Genomic DNA, 8,610 nt, shown 5'->3' with positions numbered 1-8,610 from the left:
TTTTTTCTATAATGCTATTAAAAACCGGAATGCATTGCCATTTGAGATCAAGGAGGTGAATACTAAACAAAAATCTTAAGCAGAAAGCTGAAAGATCTTTTTCATCTACAAATGCTAGTGATACTACTTGAATGACTTGTCTAATTTTATTGTCTATTTAATTTCTTTAGTTTAATAAGCATTATTGTAATAAGGTAAAAATGTTATTATGGGAAATATGTCATTTTTAAAGTCTTGTGCTATATTCATGAAAGTACCCAACCTAAATTCCATATTTTTATTTGATGATCCCATTGGAAATAACATTTTTAATAAAAAGGTTTTATGTGATATCCTTAGGTCATACCTATCATGTATGTCATGCAACTTATATAATAATAACTACATGTATATACTCAATTATAGATCTTTATTAAGTAGTGCTGAGATAATGTGTGTGTTTTTAGTAAACTCAGGTGACCTATTGCTATCCGTTTTTGTCCGTGGCCGTGCGTCGTGAGTTGTGTGTTAACATTTAAACATTTACAGCTTCTTCTCTGCAACCACTCAACCAATTTCAACCAGTTTTGGCATAAAGCATCTATGGGTGAAGGGGAACAAAAATTTTGATTTCATGGTCCATGCCCCACTGGGGTCTGAGGCGTGGGGCCAAAACCGCTGAGTTATGTCCAAGACACGATGTAGTTACGATATCGACACATTACTTTTTTATAGTTTTCTATAATATTTCTCTTTTCACATGTGTTTATTACAATACCTCCTGTTTTAAGACTATTTCCTTACTGTCAATAACCTTGATATCGTGCCCATATCGAATCATGGTTGTTCAAAGAATTGTGGTTTCCATCCTTAATATTGTGTTTTTAACAACTTTTACTTAAAACTTTCTTTATAAAAATCATGTTTGCTCAGCCCTTTGTAAATACCATGTTACTTTGAATGTGTTTTAATTACTTTACTTTTGCAAAGATTTTACCTGTCATCGATATCGTCGATATCGACGATATCGTATCGATATCGAATCATGATTGTTAAAAGCATATTACTTTACCAACCTTCACCCTAATGCAAAAACTTTATTTTTACATCATTTCTGTGTTTAATAAGTTTACCTTACTGTCGATATCGTCGATATCGACGATATCGTATCGATATCGAATCATGATTGTAAATTTTCAAGAATTGTTATTCTTACCCAACATCTTACTCTAAATCTAATTTAAAACAATAACTACCCCAATACTTTCTTAATCATAATTTATTTTCATATTCATGCTAATAATGAATCAATTTTGACTTCACTTGTGACTTTGTAAAATTATGCTATACCTTATTGTGAAAATAAATTGTACAAATAGGATCGATATCGATACGATATCGTCATGATATTGTCGATATCGACGACATCGACATAATATAGAGTCTCAAATATGGTACTAGGTATTTCCAATTAATAGTGCTGATCATGATCGATATCGATAAGATATCGACATGATATTGTCGATATCGTCGATATCGACATTGAATTCGTTCTTGGACATGTATGAAACCGCTAAAATAAATGCAATCTTTAAAAATCTTCTTCTTTACTCCTGGACATCAAGCACTCAAACTGTTTGCATGATTGTAATAAGCATTGAGTCATCTACCAAAACTGTGCAATTCATGGCCCCAGGGTCAGGGGTTCTAATGCTAGGGCGGGGCTAAATAGATTATTAGTTAAAATCTTCTTCTCTGCTCCTGGGCATTAAATAAACTGATTAACAAAGTACATGGTTATGATAAGGAAGGATGCCTCTTCCAAAATTGTGAATTTCATTGCCTTCTGTCATACATTTTTTTATTGGACGCCATATGTTATCCAAATTTGGTAGAAATATTTTAACAATAAATTTAAATGATTTTTATTTATTTTTTTATTTAATATAATGATTTATTTAAAACTTATCCAGATTTTTAAAGAATTCAAAAATCGGGTCGCGGATCAGGTCAAAATTTAGTAAGTTACAAACAATACACTAAATAAAATCTGTAGTCATACCAGTATTCTCTGTAAAATGGAGCAGAAAGGAAAAACAACCTAGAAATTCAAATTAAGAATTGCTACATCGATTCATATTCCAAATTATGGCTTAAAAGTTTGCTTTGTTGAAAAGTAATCAACTTGAGAAGATAGGTAGTCCATATTGAAAACGACAAAACAATGACGTTTTAGAACGTCACGGAGCAGCAGATAACGATGCATTTTGTGTTTTACTCAGGAAGAATCCTAAACAAACTCTTAAAATGTTGCAGTAATAAAAAAATGTCAGAATGCAAGCGAGTCGTGCATGTGTGTACATATAGTACAGGTACTATCTGAATGACAGAGACTCTGTATCGGATGAGGACAATCTGTGAAAAAACGGTTTAACTGTAAAAATCTGAACAAAAACTTTAAAAACTTAGAACGTGAAAGAAAACACAAGCGCTTCAGAGTTGCTTATCCTGTGAAAGCAGAGCTAAGTAATAAAAGAAATTAAAACCTTAACAAAGAAAATTATACAACGAGAACAATTGTTGAAAAATAAATATCAAGTAGAAGAAAAAGGTTTTTAATGAGTGGGCATTGAATTATACTGTGTGAAATGTAAAGTGATAGTATTTTTTTTAGAAAGTCCTGACGCTATGTTTTGTCACATTGCAGTTAAGTGTGCTCCGCGGGTACAAAACAATTTGATTTTAAAATGAAGTAAATTGATTTCTGTTAAATCGAAAGGAATGAAACTTCACACATCAACAAAAAAAATATTTATACATGTTATATTGTGCTTATTTTTTAATTTCTAGTGAGTAATATAACGAAAATTGACATCGTCCACAAACTTTTCGAACAATTAACCCTCGTATAAAGTGAAATTTATGCATAAATTCTTTGAAAATCTTCTTCTCTGCTCCTAGATATTAAACAAACTAACCAAGTATATACTTACGATTAGCAAGAATGCCTCTTCCAAAATTGTGTTAATACGTTAAAAATCTTCTTCTCTGCTCCTGGGTATTAAATAAGCTAACCAAGTACATAGTTATGTTGAATAAGGCTGCCTCTTCCTAAATTGTGAATTTCATGGCCCCAGGGTCTTTTCATTTAAAAGAGAGAAGTTATAACTACTACATGTATCATAGTCGGTCTGATTGTACCTTTTTTTCTTTCAAAAAGAACTAGCATTTTTCATTCGTTTGACCTACATGCACTTAACATAAATGTCAACTTTTTCTAGAACTTTTGCTCGATCCGAAAGAGACAATTGGATTTTTTATTAGCCCACCTGAGCCAAAGTCTCAAGTGAGCTACTCTGATCAAAATTTGTCCGTTGTCTGTCGTCGTCGGCGGCGGCGTTGTCGTCATCGTAAACTTTTCACATTTTCATCTTCTTCTCAAGAACCACTGGGCCAATTTCAACCAAACTTGCCACAAAGTATCCTTGGGTGAAGGGGATTCAAGTTTGTTCAAATAAAGGGCCATGCCCTCTTCCAAGGGGAGATAATTATGAAGTAGTGAAAAAGTAATTGCATGTTTTAAAAATCTTCTTCTCAAGAACCACTGGGCCAGGAAAGATGAAACTTATGTGGAAGCATCCTCAGGTAGTGCAGATTCACATCTGTTCAAATCATGACCCCCAGGGGTAGGGTGGGGCCACAATGGGGGGTCAAAGTTTCACATGGGAATACATAGGGTAATTTTTAAAAATCTTCTTCTCCAGAACTACTGGGCCAGGAAAGATGAAACTCATGTGGAAGCATCCTCTGGTAGTGTAGAATCAAGTTTGTTCAAATCATGACCCCCAGGGGTAGGATGGGGCAACAATGGGGGGTCAAAATTTGACACAGGAATACATAGGGAAAATCTTTAAAAATCTTCTTCTCAAGAACCACTTGGCCAGGAAAGATGAAACTTATGTGGAAGCATCCTCATATAGTGTAGAATCAAGTTTGTTCAAATCATGACCACAAGGGGTATGATGGGGCCATGATGGGGGTCAAAGTTTAACATAGGATTACATAGGGAAAATATTTTAAAAATCTTCTTCTCAAGAACCACTTGGCCAGGAAAGATGAAACTTATGTGGAAGCATCCTCAGGTAGTGTAGAATCAAGTTTGTTCAAATCTTGACCCCAGGGTTAGGGTTTGGGCCATGATGGGGGGGGGGTCAGGGTTCAAAGTTTAACATAGGAATACATAGGGAAAATCTATAATTAATCTTCTCAAGAACAGCAAAGCCATAATTGGTCATAGTTATATGGAAGCATCCTGTGGTGTAGATTCAAGTTTGTTCAAATCATGATCCCACTTGAACCCTGTTTGATATTTAAATTTTTCAATACTGAACTGATTTTTTTCCTTATAGTTTTACATAGCCAGAGCTCAGGTGAGTGATGTTCTTTCATATAATCTTGGTGCATTATTTGTGACAACACATAACCAATTGTATTATGATATTTGACCTCCTAGCCTCGATTTTGAAGATTATTGCAGTTTTGAAAAAAAAGAATCATGCAAAAATTTAACTTTTATTTATTCAAAAACATATCTTTTTTGTATGATAGATAAACATGACAGGACACACAAACAAGTCAGTTACAATTTATGTATGCCGTAAATCATCGCATCCCAGCCGCTAATACAAAACGCAGCTAGGGGACCATATTCTTTGCATTTGCTTGTTGGAATTCATTGGTCAACATTCTGTTGTTATACAAGTATTTATGTTTCCTTTCAGATATTTGCATTATAGTGGGAAAAGGTATACCGGGTATTTACGGTTTACTTTGAATAAGAATTTTGATATTTTTTTAGTGACTTTGGGCTTCTTTGATAACTTCACCATGTCACTCTTATTTGCTGCAAAACAAATTCTTTTGTAGTTTTGGGAATATTAGTGATAATAGATATAGTAAACTGTGTATAAAGTCTGTTCAAATCATCACCCTCGAGAGTAGGGTTGGGTCACTTCGCTAGTTTATATTTAAACTTTTTCAGTCCCTAACTGATTTTTGCTTTTCGCTAACCAAAATGCTGAGTTGAGCGGTGTGGCCCATGATCCTTTTGTTTTATGTTGATGACACTGGATGTTACTTCTCTTGATTCTTCGAAAAGGATTTTATTTCTGGACTCTGTGTTTTGTTGATTTCGCCGGATTCATCTTTTCTTGATTCTTCACAAAATCAAAAATTCAATAAAAGCAGACAATTCTTTTTTTGTTTATATAATATGTAGACTTAAATTCTGAAGGTAGAGAAAACTTGTATGTATTGAAAACATAACAAATATCAATTGCTTTTACAGTTGCGATTTGGCACTTACTGAAAATAAGTTACATAAAACGATTTTGGTTAGTCGGTCGGAAGAGAGCAGACAAATAATTTTATAAAGATGCTTTACATCCGAAGCGTTCAAATTTATTGGAATGAAACATATGAAGATAACGAACAGTATTCAATATCAAAAGTCCGTAAAACAATACAAAATAGGAGCAGAGCAAACACGGACCTCCAAAACATCAGAGGTGGGATCAGGTGCCATGGAGGAGTGAGCATTCCCTGCCGAGCAGTCACATCCGCCGCGTGCTCCTTGTCATGATCGGAAAATAACGGAAAAATCCGTCCTCAATTTAGTGTATAAATAACGGACTAATAATTAGTATGAAAAACATCATCAGCATTTGACTCAATGACAAATTGTATTTGCTGACAAGGTCATTGTATCGACCATAGAACTTATGAAATGATGACTTTAAACGAGACTGCTGATATTCTTGTTTCATCAACTTGTTTGTAATTAATTTACCTCCTTGTAGAAATTGTTCATACGTAGAGCATGCTCTTGCGTATCGAATCAAATGAGATATATATTAATTCCGTATGCAGGTGATGAAGGTACATTGCTGCATAAGTAAGTGAAGTTGACGATAGAAAAGTTAAAGTCATCACATTTATCATAGAGCTTGGTTGTTAGATTACCATTAACGTTATTAATGGAAGCTGCTTAAGATTTATGACTTCCAATGACAACATACTGACCTTAAACATCATGCCGCTTTCTCTGAGACTTGAACCCGACCGTTTTTGGTGATCTGTTCTGGAACAGCTTCTCCGGGTGTACATAAGGAGAAGTAATCCTATCAAACACCATATTTTCTGAGTGAAGTGTTCGCGTAGTGCCACACAGAATGGAACTACAAAGAATAATAAATAAATAAATATGATATAAACTAATTACTAATAAATTTTAGATCATGGTTAACATGCAATGATACACACGGATTCTAGATTAGTAATTTTAAAACATCTTTGAAAAAGATATAAAGATATTTATCACACAATTTAGGTGTTATTTATAAAAACTCCTGCAAATCTCATGACAACCACGCCGTTGCAATGGGGATATTAGTTTGTTTTATGAGCTCTATTATTATAGAAACCGTTTTCTTCTCAATTTTATCAATCCACATGCGTTTAATTCTCTAAATCTATAATTTTGTTTAATCGAAACACTGAAAATTGATATAAATTTAGGATAATTCGACAAGTTTAACAAAACACACAGAGCAGGTGTAATTTATGCTTCAAAGCTCTTATTTAATTTCTTGGGAATATCGTTTCAATGGTTAAAATACATTAGTATATTAGTACTTTCTAAGTACCAAGACAATTTGATCTTTATTCCCAGGATAAACAAAACAGGTATGCCAAGGGCACGCCACTGAGAACATTCCTGAATGCATCGGTTTACCGGGTACATACCCGTCCGCAAATATGCTTACCATCCTATCTCAAGGACACCAAAGACAACATTTACGAGACACCTCACTGGCCTTCTAATACCCTCCAATATACTATGGACTCTACATCTAACATGAAACCCTGTCATTCAGTTCACTAAAAAGTTCTAACATGAAACCCTGTCATTCAGTTCACTAAAATTAACTTAAAGTCTAGTGGAAGGTGACTGAATGCTGAATGGCGGATGATTCATTCAAATTCCTTCACCGAGTCCTTCGCCATGCCCCTTTGAAATATTCACAAACGTAATAATTGTCTATTTATATCAGTATATGAGAACATTACATTCAAGGTAATGGCACTGCTACGAGCACTAAGCACTAAATTCCTTATGCCAGTTTTTTTTTTTTTTTGACGTACATAAACGCAACTAGATACTACAAGAAACGTTTAAGCCTTTCAAGTGGTTCCGTTTTGTTTGCGATATAAGAGATGAAATGATTGGAGAGTCGCAATGGTCTCAGGGCATTCATCTTGCCAATTATGGCACATGAACTTAAATATTAAACAATATACAATAACATCTCATAATCGTTTTAGAATTTTGAATTGTTTTTAAAAAGTGTTACACGGACCCAAGTCCTGGATGTAATCAGTGATATGAACAAACTTGAACCTAAACTATACTTCCTGATGATGCTTTGTGGCAACGCACTTTTAAAAAATAACGCACTTTCAAAATTTTTTTAAAGTGCGTTAAAATTGGGACAAAATCAACGCACTTTGAAAAAAAAAGTCAAAGTGTATTAAATTTTGGGCAAAAACAACGCACTTTGAAAAAAAAATCAAATTGCGTTAAGAGTGTACATTAACATTTTAAACCATAGAGACACTTAACGCACTTTGAAAAAAAAATATGTATGAAACAAATTATTTTGACTGAGATTGCCATCATACCTACAGTAGGCGTTGGAACTGGGGGGGTGGTAGTGGGGCTCACCCCCCCCCCCCCATTTTTTTTTTTTTTTTTTTTTTTTTTTTTTTTTTTTAGAAAAATATACCTAATACTAATATAGGCATTTGCTAGAACAACATTGGCCAATAATAACGCACTTTGAAAAGAAATATTTGTTTTTCAAAGTGCGCTAACTTTGTCTCAAATTTAATGAACATTGAAATTTTTTTCAAAGTGCGTTGTAACAATGCTTCCATAAAACTTTGACTAAAAATAGCGTTAATTGCTGTTCTGACAGGATTTTTTAAAAAAAGATTTTTTCCCATAGCAAAACTTTGGCTGTCAGTAATGACTTCACCCTATTCCTGGCGGTCACTATTTGAACAAATTTTGAATAACATTATATACTTGAGACTGCTCTCTTATGAAAATAGCTAATTATGGCTCTGCTGTTCATACCTGAGATAAAGATTTTTGAAGAATTTTTTTTCTTAAGCACATTCCTTTATAATGTGTGATTGCTAGTGTGGGCCCATCATACCCCTTTATTTCAACAAATTGAATAGAAATTTTTAATTAAGCTTCCACATTTATCAGTGTTAATATGGTTTAACTTAAACTTTAACTTTAGTCTACTAATTGTTAATAAAAAGATTTGTTTTAATAACTTTCAGTAATTCTTGATTTAAATCCCCGTGAAAAAAAGGCATATATGACACTTCATTTCAAATGTAGAACAATTTCGCTCGTCACTTCACCCAGAGATGCTTTTTGGTCCTGTGTTCTTGGGAATGGTGAAGGCGAAAATTTGGAAAGTTTACAGACAAACGAACAGACAAATGGACGACTGAAACAGGTGAGCCAGGGACCTACATACTAAGTATATAGCCAAT

This window comes from Saccostrea cucullata, unplaced genomic scaffold (genome assembly GCF_032062105.1).
Source record: "Saccostrea cucullata isolate Sc308-1 unplaced genomic scaffold, CSIRO_AGI_Scuc_v1 ctg112, whole genome shotgun sequence".
Lineage (NCBI taxonomy): Eukaryota > Metazoa > Mollusca > Bivalvia > Ostreida > Ostreidae > Saccostrea > Saccostrea cuccullata.
The sequence above is the reverse complement of the archived record's forward strand: the minus strand, read 5'-3'. Positions refer to the sequence as shown.